We start from the raw sequence: 24,252 nt of genomic DNA on the forward strand, positions 1-24,252 counted from the left end.
TCCTATTCCATCAACAAATGATTTGTGGAAAGGGCATGCTGTTGGCCCTCCAAAACAAGGTGAAATGAAGGGATACTGGTTCTGATAGAAAACAAGTTGTGTTAAAAAGCCATGGGCCCCTGACTTCCAGCCTCTGAGAGCTGGTCCCTAGAACACACATGCCCTTGAGGCCTTTTTTTTTTTTTTTTGACAGACTCTCGCTCTGTCACCCAGGCTGGAGGGCAGTGGCACGATCTTGGCTCACTGCGAGCTCCACCTCCCGGGTTCATGCCATTCTCCTGCCTCAGCCTCCCGAGTAGCTGTGACCACAGGTGCCCGCCACCACGCCCAGCTAATTTTTTGTATTTTTAGTAGAGACGGAGTTTCACCGTGTTAGCCAGGATGGTCTCGATCTCCTGACCTCGTGATCTGCCCGCCTTGGCCTCCCAAAGTGCTGGGATTACAGGCATGAGCCACCGCGCCCGGCCTGTCCTTGAGGCTTTCTAAGACCTCTCACTCTGTATTTAACACTTGGGCCACTCTGGGCTCCATTCCTCACACCTCAAGGACAAGTCTTCCCGTTTTTAAATCCCTGAACACTCTCTTTAGTTAGGAGCTAGGTTCCTGCGGCTTTTCCAGGCTTAATGTTTCTCTAAGATCTTTATCGTTTTTGCCTGTCGCAGCCTTTGTCTACCACCTCGGCCAGGAAGTGCTGGTGGGGCTTATTTTGACAGATCTGGAGTTTGGTACTTATGAGCATAATCCAAGTGAAATATGACTAAATGTTTTCTAGTCAATTTCTCCTATCAGATTTTTCCACAAGTGGAAGTGAAATAATTTCATTTGATCATATATACATCCCACCCACGGCTCCGGGATGCGCGCGAACACCTTATTTTAGCTTCACGTATATTCTTGACATTAAAATCTCCTTGGCAAAATCCTCCTTCCCAGAATTATTCAGAGCTTAAATCTTTTTTTTTTTTTTTTTGGCATACTGCTAGTGGAGTCATTAAATTGTTCAGTATATTTTAATAGCACTCCATTCCTCATTATGGTGTCAACTCAAAGTCTGCGTGTTTAAGGTCATGTGGGCTTTTTTTTTTTCATAAACTCTTTACAATTCGATCTGACCTTAGGGAAAGTATCTCTTTAGGAGGAAATCAGACTCCTCACTCACCATCTCTCGGAGAATTATTCTCTGAATTTGAGGAGCCTGAATAATCTAGTTTTATTTCTACACAACAGTTTTGAAGGCTGCCTCCCTCTCTGTCCAATCAGCTAAACTTGAGCAACCCTTGAGCATTTGAGAAATGCTTTTCAACATTTCACTTTAAATCAAGATGTGCCACAGAAGACCCACGGAACTGTTGCTAAAATAGCTGCCTGCATAGGAGCCAATTAACAGAGCAAAATCTGGCAGATGTCCTACATGGCAAAACAGGAGGACCAGGTTCTCTTGACAGATGCTTTCAATCTTTGTCAAGTCTGGTCTGCAAAATACATTACATGCCTACTTCATCCATCAGTAGAGTCTCAAAGTGAAGGAGAGAGTGGAGTAAGGGGCGTTGTGATCTGTAGAAACTGTGAACATGATTTTTTAGTTGTTGTGATGCTCTCTCTCTCATTTCCCGAGAAGACTGGAGATCAATAAGATAATGGTACAGGTTGCTGCAGGATAATCTACCATTTAAATGAAACTTGCGTTATATTGGTAAGGATTCTGGAATTGTCATTTCCATGTATTTGCTGAGCTTGGAGAAACATGATTTAAGCATTATGAAAATACTGGTAATTGGCCGGGCACAGTGGCTCACACCTGTAATCCCAGCACTTTGGGAGGCTGAGGTGGGCGGATCGTGAGGCCAGGAGATCGAGACCATTCTGGCTAACACACAGTGAAACCCTGTCTCTACTAAAAATACAAAAAGATTAGTCAGGCGTGGTGGCTGGCGCCTGTAGTCCCAGCTACTCAGGAGGCTGAGGCAAGAGAATGGCATGAACCCGGGAGGCGGAGCTTGCAGTGAGCCGAGATCACGTCACTGCACTGCGGCCTGGGCGAGAGAGCGAGAATCCGTCTCAAGGAAAGAAAGAAAGAGAGAAAGAGAGAAAGAGAGAGAGAGAGGAAGAGAGGAAGGGAGGAAGGGAGGAAGGAAGGAAAGAAGAACTGGTAATTAATAGTCTTGTGACCTTGAACAAATCATTTCACACCTCTGGGCATTGATGGTCTCATCTGCAAGATGGGGACAAAATCAGGCTGGAGCAGAGGATCTTGGTGGTTCCTCCCAGACACAGGGAGGAATCTCTGAGATTGTGTCCAGAGACTGAGAGCTTCTGGAATTCTTTCCCCAGGGGACCAATGACTCAGTGACTTAATGCTGAGTCATTCGCCCTTTAGAGGTGTGACTTCCCTATCTATCACTATGAATGCAGAGAAATATCATTTCCCAACTGAGAAATGCAGTTTGAGCTCTTGGAGAAAATTAGAAGCTTAGTGCTGTGACGTTACTGTTTGTAGCCTTTGATGCCCATGTGGAATCAGAGAAGCCAGCAGGACGATACCTAAAATAAAGGTGCTTACTTCCTGCACCAAGATGTCGAAAAGTCTACGGTTACATTATTGCATGGCATCAGGGACAGGAGAAAATTTAGGAGAGCCAGAGTAGGTGTGCTTACTATATTCAGCCATACTATAGAAAATAAGTGACTCTACTTTACTGAACTAAATTAAATATGAATGGTAAAAACTTCTCTACTTGCAGGGTGCATGTGGAACATAATTTAGTTGAAGTTTACTTTCACTAAGCAACATCTCCCACCTTTTCCCCCAGAAATTGTAACACCTTTTTAATGACTTTCATTTGTGGATAATCATGAGAAAAAAGTGGCCCTTTTAAATCAGCCCAACACGCAGCTTAAACTTCCTAGCTTCATTTGGAAAATTCTGTATACTCATATACAGAAATGACCTTGCCTCTTCCAACTGCATTCACAGTGTCAATCAGAAAAGGCCACAAGCCTGAGTCTGAGAGAAAAAAGGAAAACAAAAATATCTTTAGCAGGAAATAAAGTGATCCTGCTCTTCTAGAATTATCTTAGGTGAGCTACAGACCTGCTGGCAACTCCAATTTTCTCGTCATCATTTGAATATACCTCATCTTATATGCAGATCGACTAGTGTCCCCTGAAGCTTTCCAATTGCATTTAATTGAAGGGAGAAGGCCGTAACTGTTTAGGTGCCAATCTCTGTGTTTTTGGAAACATGAAAAACCCATGCCTCATTTCTCTGCAATTGCATTTTAAGAATACATTATCCACAACAGGCTGGTTCAGTTAACATTTTAAAAGTGCAATTCCAGGCTTACAGAATGTTAAAGTGGATGGAGTCTTATATCATCTGGTCTCATGGTTTTCAGATTGCTCGGAGACTCCAAAGCTGTTCCAAGGAGGTGACTCAATATTAATATTTTTACACGGCCGGGCATGGTGGCTCACGCCTGTAATCCCAGCACTTTGGGAGGCCAAGGAGGGCGGATCACCTGAGGTCAAACAGGAGTTCCAGACCATCCCAGTCAATATGGTGAAAACCCGTCTGTACTAAAAATACAAAAATTACCCGGGTATGGTGGCGGGCCGCCTGTAATCTCAGCTACTTGGGAGGCTGAGGCAGGAGAATCACTTAAACCTGGGAGGAGGAGGTTGCAGTGAGCTGAGATCGCACCATTGCACTCTGGCCTGGGCAACAAGAAGGAAACTCTGCCTGAAAAAAAAAAAAACATTCTTACACACAACAATAGCATAGAAATCGAGAGGCAATTAAATGTAGTTAGTTTCAAGTTCCTTGAATTATCTTGCATGCAAAATGTAGATTAAGATTAGTCATTGATACACCAAGAATGCATGTTACAATTTCAGGGTCATCACTAAAATAGTAGAAATGCAAAAACATATATCTTTCAGACTAAAAGAGAAGGAAAGCTGAGTGACAAGTCACTCAAACAATTTGAAAGAAAGCAAGAAAAGAGAGAAACAGGGACATAAAACAGCTGGGATAAACAGAAAACACATAGGAAGATGGTTTTTTTATCCAAACTTATTAGTAATTATAAGTGCAAAGAGATTAAATGCCCCAGTTAATAATCAAAGACTATCAGACTGATTTTTTAAAAAATAAATAACTGTCTGCTGTTTACAAAAGACATGCCTAAAACACAAGGATACAGAAAGTTTGAAAATCAAAGAATGGATCAAGGTAGTCCATGGAAACTGTAGCTAAAAGAAAGCTGGTAAGGCTATATTAATAAAGACTAAATACCCTTTAAGGCAAAAAGTATTAGTAGAGTTAAACAGGGACACTTCGTAATGATAAAGATTTTAGTTTAATAAGATGAAGTAATAATTCTAAATTTCCAGGCATTTAAAAACATGGCCTCAAAATATATACTTTTAAAAGTTGTCAGAACTATGAAACAAATAGAAAAATTCACAACCATAATGGGGAATTTTATCACACTTAATGCCAGTCAAAGCAGACAAAAATCAGGAATGATCTGGATAATTTGAGCAACATGAATAACACAGGAAGAGCACTTTACCTTACCACCCCTGAACAGACATTTTTTTCAAGCACACATGAAGCAGTTACCAAAGTTGACCACATGCTAGGCCATAAAACAAGCTTCAACACTTCCATGAGATTGAATTCATATAGTCTAGTTTTTCTGATCATGCTATAATTATGCTGGAACTCAAGAGTAAGAGGATAACTAGAAAATTCAGATAGGTTTGGAAGTTAGGAAATACACTTCCGAACAACTTATTGCCAAAGAAGAAAGCATATGAAAATTAGAAAACAATTGTACTGAATGTTAATGAAAGTATTATGTATTAAATGTATAGGATACAAATAAAACAATACTTAAAGAAAAAAGAGAAGGATTAAAAATCAATAAACAAATTATCTATCTTATGAAGTTAGAAACATTTACCAAATTAAACTCAAGGGAAGTAGAAAGAATAAAATAATAAGAATAGGAGTAAAATAAATGAAATAAGAAACAAACATAATAAAAAGCCTCAACAAAGATCAAATTCTGTCCTTGAAAAAAATTAAATTAATAAACCTCTGGTGAGACTGATCAAAGGAAGAAAAAGAGAGAAGGCACAAATAAACAGTATTCTTTAAATGATATCACTATAGATCCTAGAGTCAATCAAAAGATAATAAAAGGATATTATGATCAAGCTTATGTCAAAACAAATTGAAAATATAGATGAATGGGAAAACATATAATTGACCCAAGAAGAAACAAAATCAGAATAGTAGCATAACTGCTAAAGAAAGAGAATGTCTTCATTGGTGAGCTGTACTAAAATTTAAGGACAAAGCAACACCAATTTTATAGTCTTCAGTAAAATAGAAAAAGTGTGACTTTTCAGATTATTTATGAGGCTAAAAAAACCTCAATATCAAATGCTACAAAGGCATTACAAGAAAAAAATTGCAAGTCAATTTTGCCATAAAAATACATGCAAAAATTCCAAAAAAAATTACCAATCAAGTCCAGCAAAATATAACAAGGCTAACATATGTGACAAAACTGGTTTCATTCCAGGAATGCAATGTTGGCTTACTATTAGAAAATCACTCAACTCATTACATTAATAGATTACAGGATAAAACAATATATTAACTCAACAGATGCAGAAAAAAATGTTTGATAAAAATTTTTGAGCTCCAATTATAAGATATTCACAAACTTGGGATAGAAGACAATTTCTTAAACCTTAAAGTTTATCTTTAAGAAAGCTACAGGAAACCTATACTTAATGGTGAAGCTTTGAAGGTGTTCCTTTTGAAATAAAGAATGAGTGAAGAATGCCAGCATCATCACTTCTGTTCAACATTGTAAGAAATCCTAGTCAATGTAGTAAAACAAGAAAAAAAAATAAGATAAAAGGTATATGGATTCATAATAAATAATAAAAACTGACAATATAGATATAAATATATAGCTGAATATCCAAAATAATATACAGATAAATTATTAGAATTAATCACAAGGTTTAATAAGGTTGCAGGATACAAAAATCAATATTATTTCCACATAGCAGCACTAAATAAAAAATTTAATTTTTAAAGTTTTGTAGCAATGAAGGGAAAGCTTCCTTTTTGCCCTTGGAGGCTTCACTGAAAAATCAAGTCATAAAAAGGCAGAAAAATAAGAGAAAAAGCATAAAATTTATTACTCCTATGCACACGGGGAAAATCGGAGTGATTGGCCAATACTTCAATGGGTACAGATGCTTGTAGAGACTTCTTCTTAGGGGAAAGAGAGATGGGGAAGCGCGGATGATTTTAGGGGAATAATAAATGATTTTTAGGAATTTGGTGGGCTTGAAGAAAACAATGGTCCAGGACAGAGTCTGTTGGACTCACAGAGCAGACTTTTGTTTGTGACAAAAGTCTGTCCAGGTTTGTTGATAGACTTTAGTCTTCCTTCTTGTGATATGGGTTCAGTTAATGAAAACTCAGGGAAGGGACTGGAAGTCATTGTTTTCTTCTTTGGTAAGTCTAGAATTAGGCAGATAAGGAAACTTCATGATTGAGAGGCAGGAGGAGGGAGAGGAGAAACAATTGTTCTCCCTGGTAAGAGAACTGAAAACTGGTCCAGTCTTTATGTAGATGGGGGGGAAATCTCTTCTAGCATCTGTTGATCTCTAAGGGCCTTTAATTCAAAATATATTATAATGCCATGAAGCCATATTTTAGGGTAAAGTTCCATGAGCTCCTGCATTCGTTATTTACAATAGCCTTAAAAAATGAAACTCGTAGGAGTAAATTTATAAAAAGGTATGTAAATCTCTATGGAGAAATTATAATACTATTGAGATATATTCTAAAAACTTATGAAATGCAGAAATATATCATGACTATTGTTCGGAAACTGAATATCCTAAGATAATCAATTTTCAAATTGATCTCTGAAGTTTCAGTAGAATGCCAAGAGGAATTTGGTAGAACTTGGTAAGTTGTCTCTAAAATTTATACGGAAATGCAAAGGGCCAAAAATAGCCGCGACACTGTTGACTAAAAAGGAAAAAAATGGGAGAGCTTAACTAACCACGTATCAAACTTATCATGAAAGAATAATAATGAAAGCTGTGGTATGGGCGCTAAAGTAGACAACTTAGCAAATGGAATAGAAGAGGAGTCCAGGGAAAGATGCCCACATATAGGTAAACGATTTGTTTCAGTGGTAACATTGCAAAGCAGTAAGGAAAGGGTGTTCTTTTCAATTTTATAAAAAATTGGACATTTATGTGGGAGAAAATTTAAATGAAAACCTACTGGATTATATGTCAAATTGGTTCCAGGTGGATTATAGACCTAAATTCACAAGACAATATGACATTGAAAAAATAATGTGACAAAACACAAAACACTGTACTCATGAAGGAAAATATTGATACATTTAATTACTTAAAACTAGAAATTTCTGTTCATCAAAGTATATTAAAAATGTGAAAAGACAAGCTATAGAATGGAAAATGACATTTGCAAAGTATATAATTGACCAAGATCTAGTATTTGTAATATATAAAAACTACTGCAAATCAGTAAGAAAAAGATTTTAAAAGACAGTAGAAGACACAGAAAAATGGCCAAGAATTAACTTCAGAAAAGAAGTTATCCAAATGGACAAAAAACTATGAAAAGGTGTTTAATCTCATTAAAAAGCAAGGAAAAGTAAATTAAATCACAATGATATATGAGTATGCATATTGGCCTAACTTAAAACCTTTGACAATATCAAATGTTGCTGAGGATGTACAGCATCAGAAATGCTTATCTTGTGTGAACTGGAGAACAATTAGTACAACTATTCTGGAAAATTACGTGCCTTAAACTAGTAAAACTAAGGATTTGTGTTTCCCGTGACCTTGAAATTCCACACTGAGTACACACCCTACAGAAGTGTGAATTATGTGCACCATAATAGATATGAAAAATATTTGTAATAGCACTAATTATAAGAGCCTCAAATTGGAGGCAAAACAAATGCCTATTAGCAGTAGAATAGATAAAGAAATTATGGTGTATTTCATACAATGGAATACTTTACAGCAACAAAAAAATGAAGAAACTGCATATGCTTGCAGCAACATAAAAAACTTTAAAAACATAATATAAAGGTCAAAGACAGAGACATTAAAGATACCATATGATCTCATTTATATGAAATTCAAAACTAACCAAAATTAAATTATCATATTTAGCAGTGCACACATAGGTAATTGTATTAGTCCGTTTTTCACACTGCTGATAAAGACATACCCAAGCCTGGGCAATTTACAAAAGAAAGAGGTTTATTGGACTTACACTTCCACATGGCTGGGGAGGCTTCACAATCATGGCAGAAGGCAAGGAGGAGCAAGTCACACCTTACATGGATGGCAGCAGTCAAAGAGCAAGCTTGTGCAGAGAAACTCCCATTTTTAAAACCATCAGATCTTGTGAGACCCATTCACTATCACAAGAACAGCACAGGAAAGACCTGTCCCCATGATTCAGTCATCTCCCACTGGGTCCCTTCCACAACATGTGGGAATTATGGGAGCCACAGGATGAGATTTGGGTGGGGACACAGATCCAAACCATATCAGTGACAAAACTCTAAAGCAAAGCAGGAAATCACTTTTTATAAGAGTCCAGATTGAAGTATCTTTGTGGGGAGAGGGAGGAGATGTACAGAGAGGGGCTGGCAGAGTCTCTTTTTTGCTCTAGGTGGCAGGTTCAAGGGTGTTCAGTTTATTTTGGAAGCAGTGCAGAGAAGGGAGCCAGACTAGAAACAGGGAGGTGATCAACTGGGTCTTGGTTACATACAGAAAACAGTAGAGACAGCTGAAAGATCCTTCTCTGTGTTCAGAGCCATCATCTATCATTAGCATCCAGTGATAGCAGGAACACTGATGCCAACATTTTTCAAAGTCTGCAGAAATGACTTGGCTCCTCCACAGAGCCTTGTGAGTCAGTTCAGAAGAAATCAATATCCATCTTCTGTTCTCTTCTTGCCTGCCGAGGGGACCTGGAATCCTTAAGTTTTGCTCCTGGTTTCCCAATTCAGTATTCATCCAAAGAGTCTCCTCCTGCTTGTTTTCATTCTTTCTGCCCTTCCTTGTCCCCCAGGGTGGAGATCTGAAGTGCATAATATCCCACTATGCGGTGATGTTAGCCCCAGAGCACAGCTGAACACAGCATTCCTCAGGAGAGGATTCATCCTCTATATAGGGAACACTGGAGATATTGCTGCCCTAACTCCAAAGAACTAATCACCAAAGCTTGGGACTTTGGGCCCATGGTAGGCAACTGGAAGAGCTATCTGGGGCAAACAGTGTAACTCAAACATCATCATAACTATCTGACAGACTTTAAGTAGGCCAATCCAATGTTCTCAAACCTGGCTGCATCATGAATCACTCAAGGAATTTATTTTTTATCCAGATTTCTGAACCCCCAACCCCAGAGATTCTGACTTACTGGGTTCTGGGTAGAACATGGAAATCTGTATTTATAGCAACTCACCCAGGCGATTCATCCAGGTGGCTCTGGTGCAACTCTTCAATGGGCTGGTACTTAGGAGCAGCCCCGGGGGTCAGAGCTCAAGTTCCTCATGGCCAGGAACTGTGTAGGCCTCCTTTGCTTACATCTAAGTGGTTTCCCCTGGTCCAACCGGAACACGAATGTTATCTCCTGAGTCCAACTTTATCACTTCTTCTAACCACCTAGATATCTGCTAGTAAAACTCAAGACAACTCTAATTCTTCCTCTTTCCACTAGAGATTTAAATGCATTTTTTTCACATAAAGATGGACTTTAATCTAATGTAGTTATGCGTGCATATAAATGCCCAAACAAGAGCCAAGTTGGGAAATATGGCCATGTGTTGATGTGATGTCTTGGAACAAGGAAGGACACCTCTGCAGAGGTGTTTTGAGGGCTATACCAACATGCTGATGTGATCCCTTATCAAAGCACTCTAGAGCAGCCATTCTTAAATATTTTGGCCTCAAAAAGACCAAACAAGTCCTTTACGATTACTTATGTGTATTATATGCATTGATATTTACAAGGATATTTATAATCCATTCATGTTGAAAATTAAAACTGAAAAAATATTTGTTTATAAATCATTTACAAATAACAATAATAAACTCACTATATTAACATAAATATCTTTTATATGAAAATAACTATTTTCAACAAAATCTAGTGAGAAAAGTGACATTGTTTTAACTTTATGCAAATCTTTTTAAGTTTGACTTAATAGAAGACAGATTTTCATATCTTCTGCATTCAATCTGTTGCAATATGCTGTTTTGATGGAAATATATAAGGAAAATCAGTCTTCACAAATATGTGGTCAGAAAAAAAGTATTTTAATCTGCCTCTGCACTTAATCTGTTGCATTATAACATGCCATGTAACCTCTGGAAAATTCCACTGTACACATGACAGAACAAAAATGAAAAAGGCAAGTAACATTTTAGTACTGTTGTAAAAAGAGTTTTGACCTCACAGACCCCCAAGATTCTCAGACTTGGCCCCTCCTTCCTCACTCTCCCCACTCCCATCCTAGTTCTGGACCATGCTTTGGAGACTGAGGACTGCTTCTTCAAAGAAAAGCAGTGTGCTTCCTTTCTTTGCCAATAGACAGCCGTTGCTGTAACACTGTTCTCTTGGACACAAAGCTGAGCTGGATGAGGCAGGCAAGCTAAGGGACTGTTTGCATCCATTTGCAGAGCTGGTGGAAGCGCTAACTTATAGCCAGTGCTGATTGAGACTTCTTTCCAGGCAACAAACACCTCAGCAGGTTCACCTGGTGATTAAACCCGCCTCTGCTGGAGGCAAAAGCCCAATGCCCTACTCACACTGGGGACAGGTGATTGCTTGAATTGAGGAAGAGAATAGTCAAGATTCACCTCAAAGTTGATGGCATTTGCCAGGGTTCTGAGTTTGAGCAACAAACAGCACTCGTGTTTGTCAAAATGAGCCTCTGAGCCACCTCCCCATGCACTTGAGCAGTTCCCCTTCTGAGAATACATTTCCCTCAGATATCTGCTTGTCCAACATCCTTGCTTTCCTCAGATCTTTGCCCACATGGTGCTTTCTAAGAGAGGCCCACCCAGACTACATTGTTTAATACTGCAGCTGCCAGCCCAGCAATCTAGATGCCCGACTATCCGGCATTTTTCTTTTGCAGTAGTATGTATTGCCTTCTAACATACTGTACAATGTGCTTATTGGCTATGTTTATTGTTGATATCTCCCATGAGACAAAGATCTTTGTTTTATTCAATGTTGTATTCCCAAGGACAGAACCACACCCAAAATAGAGTAGATACCAATAAATATTAGCTTAATGAACGCACAGGTAATATTTACACATGGAGGGGCAGAGGAGAACATCAGCTTCCTGTAAGCAGCCTACTCCCAAGAGAAGGGGAAGGCAGAGCTAAGCATGCTTGGTTTATTCTCTGCAAATTCATGATGCATGGTTCAGCCATTCCTTTTCATCAGAGTGACTGAAGGGCAAATAGGAATTGGGAATGTGATATCTCCACAGTGAAAGAAGACATCAGGAATGGAAAAGAAGAACCCACCCCTGATATCCCTAACAGTTTGTTCTTAACTCATTTGCATTCAACTCCTAAGCCCATGCTCAGTTTAAGCCTGTGGTGATCCTCAGAGATCAGAAATTCCAGCAAGAGCATTCTGCTCCCTCTTCAACAGGCAGTCCCCCAGTGCCAACCATTGCACCTGCACCCTCTGTTTCCTTATTGTTTCTCAGCTCCAAAGCCACCCTTCTATTCACTTCTCTTGATGGTGGGGTGAGTACTTTGCAAACCAAATTTCTCAGACTACCTCAATCATTGACTTCCTGTCTGCCAAAAGGAGATAGGCAGGAGACTGGAAGCAAGCAAGAGCATAATTGCGGGAGTGGGAGTTGGGGGGTGGCAGTGGGCAGTTCTTCCTCCAAGCCCCAGCCTTGCCATCTCCTCAGTTACTAGCAGCATCCAGGCACTATTTGTACTCAGTTGCATGGAGCTCACCCCCAGAGTCCAGCATCAGCCCTGGGGCCTCCTCTGAACTCTTAGGATAACTCTACCCTTTATTTTTTGTTCTTCCAGTCTTAGGAATATTAGCAGCTTTCTGCAGTTAGACTCTCTATGTTACTTCTCTTTCCTGCTCTTTCATTCCACCCATAGCCATGGGATCAGCTCCCTGCATTGAGTCTCTCTATCTAAAATACCTAGTGTGGTTTCTCTTTCCTTGCCTGGATGGACCCTAACTCATACAGCTTCTCTGTAGATACTTTTGGGAACATCAGTGGACAAGTTAGAATTCATCCCCAGGGAGCTCTGATGTGGGTCAGAAAATTTACTAATTAAATTTCTACAAGAGTGCAAATCCATTCCTTATTCCATTTCTCTTTCCTAAGTATGCCCTTCCACATTGTCCAATATAAGTGGGGTGACCATACACACCAATGCACCCAAGACAGTCCAGGTTTTTGCCTGTTATCCCAGCAAAATTATTAATATAGCCTCCTTTCTCTCTCAAAACTATCTAGTTTGGGTGATAAATTATACAGTCACTGTAAATATAGACCATCATATGTTCTACAGTGAAATTCAATGACGACATTAAGATACTACAGCAAGGAGGCATCGAGCTACCTGACTTCAAACTATACTACAAGGCTACAGTAACCAAAACAGCATGATACTGGTACCAAAACAGATATGTAGACCTATGGAACAGAACAGAGGCCTCAGAAATAATGCCACACATCTACAACCATCTGATCTTTGACAAACCTAACAGAAACAAGCAATGGGAAAAGATTCCCTATTTAATAAATTGTGTTGGGGAAATAGGCTAGCCATATGCAGAAAACTGAAAGTGGACCCGTTCCTTATGCCTTATACAAAAATTAACTCAAGATGGATTAAAGACTTAAATGTAAGACCTAAAACTATAAAAACCCTAGAAGAAAACCTAGGCAATACCATTAGGACATAGGTATGGGCAAATACTTTATGACTAAAACACCAAAAGCAAAGGCAACAAAAGCCAAAATTGGTAAATGGGAACTAATTAAACTAAAGAGCTTCTGCACAGCAAAAGAAACTACCATCAGAGTGAACAGGCAACCTACACAATGGGAGAAAATTTTTGCAATCTATCCATCTGACAAAGGACTAATATCCAGAATCTACAAAGAACTTAAACAAACTTACAAGAAAAAACAACCCCATCAAAAAGTGGGCAAAGGATATGAACAGACACTTCTCAAAAATAGACATTTATGCAGCTAACAAATATATGAAAAAAGTTCATCATCAATTGGTCATTAGAGAAATGCAAATCAAAACGACAATGAGATACCATCTCATGCCAGTTAGAGTGGCAATCCTTAAAAAGCCAGGAAACAACAGATGCTGGAGAGGATGTAGAGAAATAGGAACGCTTTTACACTTTGGTGGGAGTGTAAATTAGTTCAACCATTGTGGAAGACAGTGTGGTGATTCCTCAAGGATCTAGAACTGGTAATACCATTTGACCCAGCAATCCCGTTACTAGGTATATACCCAAAGGATTATAAATCATTCTACTATAAAAACACATGCACACATTTGTTTATTGCAGCACTGTTCACAATAGCAAAGACTTGGAACCAACCCAAATGTCCATCAATAGACTGGATAAAGAAAATGTGGCACATATACACCACAGAATACTATGCAGCCATAAAAAAGGATGAGTTCATGTCCTTTGCAGGGACATAGATGAAGCTGGAAACGATCATTCTCAGCAAACTAACACAGGAACAGAAAACCAAACACCGCATGTCCTCACTCCTAAGTGTCAGTTGAACAATGAGAACACATGGACACAAGGAAGGGAACATCACACACTGGAGCCTGTTATGGGGTGGAGGGCTAGGGGAGGGATAGCATTAGGAGAAATACCTAATGTAGATGACGGGTTGATGGGTATAGCAAACCAGCATGGCACGTGTATACCTATGTAACAAACCTGCACGTTCTGCACATGTATCCCAGAACTTAAAGTATAATAATTAAAAAAAAAAGACACTCCAGCAATAAAATACCAATTACAAGGTGTTCCAAATTTGAATATAAACTCCTTCTCATCATGAATTTTCTGAAATTAAAATTAAATGATTAAGTTCAATGATTAATGTACAAAGATATTAAACCCCAAAGGAGTTGAAGTCCAAAATCATATTCTCTCCACCTTGTAATTAAAAGTTCAAAGAAAATTAATGTCCAAAATATATCCCAATTTCTTATCCAACTGCTTTGTTATATTTCTCAATGTTCCTAGGCCATGCACAAAATGTTGGAGTTGAGATGTCCAAATGTAACTTCCTTTTTCCTCATGAGCATCTTGAACAGATTATAAAATAAAACAAAGAGAACAGAGAAGAGACTAAAACAACACCCTTATTACTAACAAATGTGACTTGTGCCTACAGGCAAGAAAGCCTGCTAACAATGAACTCTGGAACTGGTCTTCTCCACTGTGGCATAAACAGCTACTGTTCACCCATGCCTATGTTTGTCCCCTCTTCCAGGCACAACTACACTATATCTTTCTCAGCCTCCCTTATGGTTAACTCTGTTCATGTGATTGAATTTTGGCCAATGGAATGTGGAAAAAAATTCTGCACACCCTCCTAATATGGTCCATAAAAATTTCCCAAGTGTGTTTCATGCTTTCACACCCTCCCCTCATTTGCAAGCTGAATGAAGAGGACTCTCAGGGCTTAGAAGAGGGCAAAGCCACCAGATGGAAGAACACTAGGTCTCAGCATTACTGCATGGAATAGAGCCTGTTTCTTTACCACCAATCCTCATTGAACGGTGACATAAGTGAGAAACAAACATTTATTTTTGTTCAGCTGTGGAATGTTTGGAAGTTGTTTGTTTCACTGGTTAGCCTATCCTGCCTGATACACCCACAAAATCCCTGGAAGCGCTGATGCAGGACAGGTTTTCCTGTGGCGGGAAGTGAACTGCTCAGGTGAGACAGAGACGCGGAAGAAACTTCTGACCCTATGGACAGCTCCCCCCATGAAAAAGAGGGCAAGGCTGAGCTGAGCATGCTCAGTAGAATCTTTCCACATTCAATCCAAGCGACTTAAGCCCCTCTTTCTTCCCTGGTAGGAGTGAGGGAGCTTCTTCCCAGAGGCTAAAATAATCACACCGCCACATGGAAGGAAACAGCTCCCCACGGAAAATGCGTTTTCTTTTTGTGCAGCTCTTTTCTTGATCTCTAGAAATCTTTCCCTTTGTTCCCCATCAGATTCTATATACTGTTTCTCAAGACACACCCCCTCTTAGCATCCTTAGCAGGTATAAGACAGAGGGGCACTTCATTTCTCTCTTCTGACTAGCCCATGAATGCCAGTCACATGGTCCCCTTTGGGCAAGCTTGGGTGAGAGTTAAAGGAGAAACAGCCCTTCTTGACCTCTCTCCCCACCTGCTCCAGATTCCAGAGTCCATGAAGGGTCATTCTCAGCAGACATAATAAGGATCCTGCATGCATTCTTTTTAACAATGAGGTCATTTCCTCACAAATCACCAGCCTCTTCCTAAGGAAAGTTTGCACCCACAGCAATGCCCAGAGTCCACCTGCTTTACAGACCCACCCTCCTTCCCTGCCTTTATTTGAAAAGGAGAGAGAAAAGCTCCAATCTTCATCATAACAAAACTAATGCTGGGATGAATCCACTTCAATGTGCTTGCCATGCTCGTAGTCCCTACTGAGGGACAATACCCTGCATAGTCCTGGATACTTGGGCCAACGTTTGGTCCCACATGGCCTCCAGCTCCCAACCAAAACAGATGAGGCAGAGGTGGATGCCCACGGATTGGTCCGCACACTATGGCTGAGAGATAAGCCAGTTAACGGGAATTGAAACCCAAAGTTCATGATGTAGAATTCAAATAAGATAAGTCACAATGAACCATCTCAAAACCAAAACCATGAGACAGCAGGACCCGTGAGTAAACAGAGAAAGTCAGCTCATGGAGAAAGGACAAGGGCACAGTTGTAGACAGACATGCAAATGATGAGAGGATAGCGGAGGGACATGAGGCAGAGCGCACAGCCTGGAGGAAACTATTCACAGAGATATCTTGGAACCTGTCCGTTGTTCAGTGCTTTCTTTCCATGTCTATGTTTATAATAAGCCCCTTTTTCCTTGACCTGACTTGGCTGGTCAAGGTCACTATGCCTTGCCTGATTGAGACAACTCAGTTGCACAATTGCATAATTAGACTGTGATAAGTGATCCAGAAAACCATGATCATATGGGCTTCTCCTCTTCCTACCTAAAATAGCAGATGCCTTGAGGTACAAACTTTGGGAAAAGGGTATGAATAAGCACTAGATAGTTTTGCAAGATTTGCACTCTAGGGAAAAGGAGAGTAAGCTAGGTGAATTACTGGGATATTCTTTAGGTTACTATGAGGTTTGGAGGTTACAGTTAGAAAAAAAGTTTCCTGCAGCAAAACCCATGCCAAATTGAAAAATTCTTTAGACCACATGGGAGGTCTTCAAGGAAATCATGGTTCTGGTTAAAAATAATAATAATAAAAAATAAAAGATTTTGACTTTCTCTTCTTCTGGGGATGGGAGAACTAAAGCCAGGCCTCAGTGTCATCTTTCCACCCAGGAGCAAGACTGAGCCCTTCCACTGTGGGATGTTGAGGCCTGAATAAGACCCTTGTAAGCAAAGGTGAAAGAGGCTCTGAGCACAAGTACCCATAAACATGGGCTGTGGAAACATAGGAACCCAGAACCCTAACCACCAAAGCCAATGAATGTCTCTAAGAAAGGGAGTGATTGTCCTGACAGTTTTAAGAGCCAAAAGGCTTTGTGGACTCAACCTCCAAAACAGAGCAGATGGGAGGAGGGATGGTGAGAAGGCTTATTCCCAAGCCAAGCCCTGGAGAGGATGGCAAAGTGGCAGGTGGAAAGCGTGGTAGATGTGGAGTCCCATGTGAGATAGGATATCCCAGCTGATGCCTCACAAATCCTCGCACTTGCTGCCTCTCATTGCGCCTCCTGTTTCTATCTTCAGTAAAGGCTTGAGGCTATTTGGAGCCCAGAAGCCAGCAGCTGAAGGGAACAGGCAATTGGCCAGGCCAGCTCCTCAGCCCAAGGAGGGCAGGCCTGGGGCAATGCCCACTGGCCAGTAACATCAGAGGGCCCATTGGAAACACATCCAAGTCCCCGTGACTCACAACTGTCATAGCTGTGAAGTAGTGTCATCTTTCTTCCTGAAGATTTCTGATATCACCCCAGGAGCAACAGGGATGATTGATTTTTGCTCTGGAAATAAGTAGTGGGTCGCTGGGGAGACGAATAGAACTATTGCTTCCTTAAGAAGCAATCTCTCTTAAGAAATTATAAAGCAAGTGGCTCCCCTGCTCAGTGGTGTCTGTGGCATTGCACTCCCAGCCTTTCAGGATAAGTCTAAAATAGTTTGGCACTCAGTTCCAAGCTCACCTATGGAAAAGGAGGAACTCCAAAATCTGTAGAATAAATAAAGTAATAAGGTATGCCTGCCCTAAATGGAGAAAGTCCAGCCAGTATTATTAAAAACTTTCAGTCTTTAAAATTTATAACATGGAAAGCTGTACTATACTGAAGTATCTGAGTCTCCCCAAAAACAATGACGTTAGGGAGGAAATCAAATGAGAGGAATCTAAGATTGACAGTTCAACGAGCCAAATCGCCAAATAATCTGCAGTCAAAGAGAGATAGTGGACTGTTATTAAATAAACCCCTGGTGAATTTTCTTTATTGAAGAGCAAGAAGTCAGCTGGTTTCAAAGCCCCAGGAATGTGGGGATGTAGACCCTTTCAGCAATAGCCAAAAGTGAGTTAGAAAGGGTCTAAAACCTCTGCTCCCCCTTCACTAGAAAGCCAGCCCTGGGGAGGGAGGGACCAGGCAGCACCCCACTCTGCACCACACAGCCCTCTGTTACTCCCACCTGGCCTATTAGTCTCTCCCTTAGCCTGACCTAAGTAACTCTAACCCAAACAAGGAGAAAATCAAAGTTGGGAATTACAGCATTCCTGACCAAGAAAGATTGAGGGTCAACCTGCAAAAAGTAAGCCCCAAAGTCAAGGAAAGGGAATGAGATCTGGACACAGAGCTGCACTCAACATCTAGCATGACCCTCAGCAGGATGCACCACTAGGCACAGTAGTGTCTACGCTTGTCCAGCAGACATGGCAGGGTGAGCTTGCTCTCGGCAGAAGAGAGAAACCTCCCACTAAGGGAAGAAGGAGCTGGGTGCATGAGATTGGCCCAGTAAGACAAACCTTCTCCTCAAAATAAGAGGGGCAGCTCTCACAGTATTGTAGTCTTGGTCACTCCTGTTTGCCCCCTGAGTCGGTTTCCATGGACTCCCGTTTAAACCCTGGGGGCAAGCAGGCAGGGTCACTAGAAGTCTGTGAGGCATTAGGACTACTCTGTCCCCCTCTGACAAAATGTAACACAGATGGAGAAAGAGGTGCTGCTGACCCTCAAATCTCCAAAGGCCTGAATGGGGGTGGCCCAGGGCAACAAACTGCCTACTTGCAACAAGCCTGCTTGCAGAAGACAGGACTTTGGCGGGAGAGGAGACCAACCACTCCTGAGGACCTGCCCCTTGCTGTCTTTCGTTGCACCTACTGTTTCTATCATTTCTATCATTGATAAAGGAAAGATGTTGCATGTACCACTCTATTTCGCATTTAAGGTCAAGGTTCTGGGGAAATGAGTCCCACAACACTGGCAGGACGAATGTCTACTCCATGACAGGGCTGCCACAGTATGGTAGCAGACAGGACTTTTCATCAATGACAGCCTCTGGAAATCATGGGGAGAAAGTGTCCTGCATAACCAAGTGGAGGCAAAAACCAGGGAAGCATGGATTAGACAATGAAACGATTCAAGTGAAACAACAAAACAATTCAAGGCGGGGAAATAAAGGCCCAGTCATTCATAGTAGTGCAAAGTGATTAATCTAAAATGCAAATTTGATGACATCAGATCCTATTTAAAATCTCTGCCTTTTCTCTGTTCCCACACTCCCTCTCCTATCAGACATAATGAACTACTGCTAGGATTATTGCAGTAGTCTTCTGACTGTCACCAGTCTCACCTCACTGTACTCCTCCACTTCCCCACTGCTTTCACAACAATCCGTGTAAATCTCCAAACTCTTCAGGGCCCTCCTTACCTCTAGCAATGTTCCTGGACTTCCTATACCCCTGGGGCAAAAGTCTACACACATTATAGGCCTTATAACAGCCTCCATCCATTCATTCATTCAACAAATATTTATCAAGTGCCAACTCCATCCCAGACTACTGTTAAGAGTGGTAGGGAACAGTAAACAAAACACCAAAAGTCCCTGACTTTAGGAAGTTACATTCTGCGGGCAAAATTTAGCACCCCTCTGTGTTCAGCTCTTCTGTATTCAGTGGTGTGGGCACAGGCTTTTACCAGCTCATGGAGACCAAGGGTGCACATCTCTTCCCAACTCTGCATTCAGTGATATTGCTTTGGTAGCTTGAAATCAACCTGGGTGGGAATATTTACACCGTGGAAATCAGCAGTCACTACAAATAAGCAGACACTAGGCTTTTTCTTTTTCAAGAACAGGTACGTGAACATTTAGCAGCATACTTTTGTACCTTAGTCCAGGCTGCTCTCTGTGCCTAGAAATCTCTTCTTCTTGTCATCTGCCTGATGAATACCTACCTTCAAGACTTAATTCAAATATCAAAGCAGTTTTGGACCCAAGAGGGAGAGCAGACTCCTCCTCCCTCTGAGCTGCCTCTGTACCATCCGCACACCCAGAACACCTTCAGCACTTAGCTAGTCATGTGACTGTCACCCCACTGTACTGTAAATTTCTTGGAGCCAGGGATGAGTCAGACATGACTCATCAATATCCCCAGCCCCTGGTATAGTACCTGGCCCAGTTCCTGGACCACTCTAAAATAAATTCCTGTTGAATACATTTGGAGCCAGGAAAAAATATGTATCTTATTTTAACAGCTGTCATCAGACTTCATTTTAGGAAAGGAATCAAGTATGAGGTGAAATGAGCCCAAATTGTGGAAATGACCATGGGATATTTAGGTATAGTAATATGTAACATTGAGATTTCCTTTTCTGAGCTAAAATTATTCCATACCTACAAGACATTCACAATGTGAATGCCTTATGTAAATGGTTGGACTGGTGAATGTTAAGAAAAATGGCTGAGTTCTATAACTGAGTTAATGGGGTGCCGAACAGGGAAGATATGAGCAACAAGCACGGGGATCCCTAGACTGAATTTGCTCAGAATAAGGAAGCTGGAGCCAGAAGTGACCACAATTAATAAGCCCCCTGGGAATTTATGAAAATCTTGTGAGGCTCTGGATACTCCAGAATCCTTGGGCTAGGGCTTTAAATTCATCTCATCTAGACATGAAAAAACAGGGTGGCCTAATTTGACAGCTTAATCAGGAAGAAGTGGATAACATGGATGGATGAATGGATGGATGGATGGATGGATGGATGGATGGATGGATGGATGGATGGATAGATGGATGGATGGATAGATGGATGGATGGATGGATGGATGAAAGTAAGGGTAGATGAACAGATAGATGGATATCTGAAAGCAGAAGTTGTGAATGGCTTAGTAGTGGAGGTGGCAAGTGAGATTACATTAGGCCATTCTTGCACTGATATAAAGAAGTATCTGGGTCTGGGTAACTTACAGATAAAACAGATTTAATTGGTTCTTGGTTCTGCAGGCTTTACAGGAAGCATGATGCTGTCATCTGCTTCTGCAGAGGGCCTCACTAATCTTACAATAATGGCAGAAGGTGACAGGGAGCCAGTATGTCACATGGCAAGAGAGAGAGAGGGAGAAGGCACCCCACTCTCTTAAACAACCAGATGTCATGTGAACTACCAGAGCAAGAACTCACTCATCATTAGGGGATGGGGCTAAGACAGTCAGGAGGGACCCACCCCCATGACAAAAACATCTCCCACTAGGCCCCATCTCCAACACTGGGGATTACATTTCAACATGAGATTTGGAGGGGACAGACATCTAAGCCATATCATTTCATCTCTGGCTCCCAAATATCATGTCCTTCTCACATTACAAAATACAATCATACCTTTCCAGTAGTTCCCCAAAGTCTTAAGTCTTTCCAGCATCAAGTCCAAAGTCATCAGAGACTCATTCTCCTTCCACCATCAGCCTGTAAAATAAAAGACAAGTTATTTGCTTCCAAGATACAATGGTGGCACAAGCATTGGGTAAACATTCCCATTCCAAAAGAAAGAAATTCACCAAAAGAAAGGGGCAATAGGCACCACACAAGTCTAAAACCAAGAAGGACAGTCATCGCATTTTAAAGCTCCAAAATAACCCCCTTTGACTTCATGTCCCGCACCCTGGTATGATGGGTGGCCTCCCAAGGCCTTGGGCAGAACCACCCCTGTGGCTTTGCAGGGTGCAGTACACATGGCTGTTCTCAAGGGTTGGAGTGGAGTACTTGTGGCTTTTCCAGGCAGAGTTTGCAAGCTGCCAATCTACCATGTTGGGGTCTGGAAGGCAGTGGCTCCCTTCCCATAGCTCCACTAGGCAGTGTCCCAGTGGGGACTCTGTGTAGAGGCTCCAATCCCACATTTCCCCCTGCCATTGCCCTAGTAGAGTTTCTCTGTTGGGGCTCCACCCTGCAACAGACTTCTGCCTGGGCACCAAGCTCTTCCATAATCATCTGAAATCTAGGTGGAAGCCTCATTCATGCTTACATTGTGAGCATCTGAAGACTTAACATCACGTGACAACTGCCAAGGCATGGCTTGCACCCTCTAGAGCTGCAGCCCAAGCTGTACCTTGGCCCCTTTGGGTCATGCCTGAAGCCAGAGTGGCCAGGATGCAGGGAGCAGTGTGGCAGCACAGGGAAGCAAGGCCATAGGCCTGGCCCCCTAAGCCACTTTTCTCCTAGGCCTTTGGGCCTATGATGGAAGGGACCACCCCAAGACTTCTAAAGTGCCTTCAAGGCCTTTTTCCCATTCTCTCAGGTATTAACAATTGGCTCCCTTTAGGTCAGGCTAATGTCCCTAGCAAGTGGTTGCTCCACAGCGTGCTTGAACTTCTCTCCTGAAAATTATTTTCTTTCCTGCTACATGGCCTGTGTATTTGTCCATTTTCATGCTGCTGATAGAGACATACCCAAGACTGGGTGATCTATTCAGGAAAAAGGGTTTAATGGACTTACAGTTCCACATGGCTGGGGAGGCCTCACAATCATGGTGGAAGGCAAGGAGGAGCAAATTATGTCTTACATGGATGGTAGCAGGCAAAGAGAGAGAGAACTCCTCTTTATAAAACAATCAGGTCTCATGAGACTTACTCACTATCACAAGAACAGCACAGGAAATACTTCCCCCCATGATTCAATTATCTCACACTAGGTCTCTCCCACAACACATGGGAATTCAAGATGAGATTTGGGTGAGGACACAGCCTAACCATATCAGCTAGTGTGAAAATTTTCCAAATTTTTATGCTGTGCTTCCCTTTTAAATATAAGTTCCAGTTTCAGGTCATTTCTTTGCTTGCACATATAAACACTGGCTGTTTGAAGCAACTAGGCCACTTCTTGAACACTTTGCTGCTTAGAAATTTCTACTGCCAGATACCCTAGGCCATCACTCTTAAGTTCAAACTTCTATAGAGCCTTAGGGCCTGGACAAAATGCAGCCAAGCTCTTTACTAAAGCATAACATGGGTGACTTTACTCCAGTTCCTAATAACTTCATTTCCATCTGAGACCTCATCAGCCTGGACTTCAATATTTCTATCAGCATTTTGGTCACAACCATTTAGCCAGTCTACAAGTTGCAAACTTTCCTTCATCTTCCTGTCTTCTTCTGAAACCTCCAAATTCTTCCAATCTCTGCCCATTACCCAGTTCCAATGCTGGATCCACATTTTTAGGTACCTTTATAGCAATGCCCAACTCCTCAGTACTAATTTTGTGTTATGCCATTCTTACACTGCTATAAAAAAAGTACCTGAGGCTGGCTAATTTATAGAGAAAAAAAGGTTTAATTGGCTCATGATTCTGCAGGCTTTACATGAAGCATGGTGCTGGCACCCACCTCTGGGGAGGCCTCAGGGAGCTTACACCATGGTGAAAGGTGAAGGCGGAGCCAATGTGTCACATGGTCAGAGCAGGAGCAGGAGAGAGGTGGAGGTATCACACTCTTTTAAACAACGGGATCTCACATGAACTACCAGAGCAAGAACTCGCTCTTCACCAAGCAGATAGGGCTAAGCCATTCATGAGGGAGCCACCTCCTACCAGGCCCCCCTTCCAACATTGGGGGTTACATTTCAACATGAGATTTGGAGGGGACAAACATCCAAACCATAACAGAGATGAAAGCCAAGACAGCTGGACTAGGTGGGGCAAGCCAGGAACAGGCTTCAGAAACAGCCTAGGCAGGAGGCAGGAAGACAAGACGGCAGGAAGCAGTGCAGAACAAAGCAGGCTCCTCATCATTCAACCTCCCCTGAGTGCAGCAAAGGGGCCTTATTGTCAGCCCCTAACTGATCATTGATAACTAAAGTTATAACAACTCATACCAGTAAGGGCCATGGTGAGTTAGAGCTGGCAAGAGCCCTAATGATACACAGTCTTCTCTTGAAAGAGGAGAAGACTGAGGCCCAGAGAAGTGAGTAAATTTCCCAACAAGCAGAGAGTTGAGACTGGAATCTGGCTTCCCACCCCAGCCCAGTGCTCTTGGAACTAGAGGACGGTCCTCACCCAGTCAGCTAAGGGGAGCCTTGGCATGCTGGCCACCACCAGCCCAGTGATGCTAGGAAATTTGCAGTGCTTATCTATCTGTGTGCGCCTCCCTTTGCTCAAATGTAATGTAGAAACAATAATACTGCCTGTCAGGATCTTCTTGTAAGAACTAAATTACTTAATATTTTAAAACATAGTGGTGTCATATTCGAGCTCACATTACCCTAAGATTCACTCTACCGTCAGGCTGCTACAAGGAATTCAAAGATTCCTGGGTAGAGACCTGATGAAAATGGGCACTGGTTAAAAAAAAAAAAAGGAGGGATAATTTGGGGGTGGGGGTGTCA

General features: G+C 41.6%; 1 protein-coding gene across 1 annotated transcript in view; it reads left to right on the forward strand.

The window, feature by feature from the left end:
• NPSR1 (neuropeptide S receptor 1) overlaps positions 1-24,252 on the forward strand; it is a 221,313-nt gene that overhangs the window by 193,360 nt on the left and 3,701 nt on the right. The window lies entirely within an intron of this gene.

The sequence above is a fragment of the Gorilla gorilla genome, chromosome 6, assembly GCF_029281585.2.
Source record: "Gorilla gorilla gorilla isolate KB3781 chromosome 6, NHGRI_mGorGor1-v2.1_pri, whole genome shotgun sequence".
NCBI classification, from domain to species: domain Eukaryota; kingdom Metazoa; phylum Chordata; class Mammalia; order Primates; family Hominidae; genus Gorilla; species Gorilla gorilla.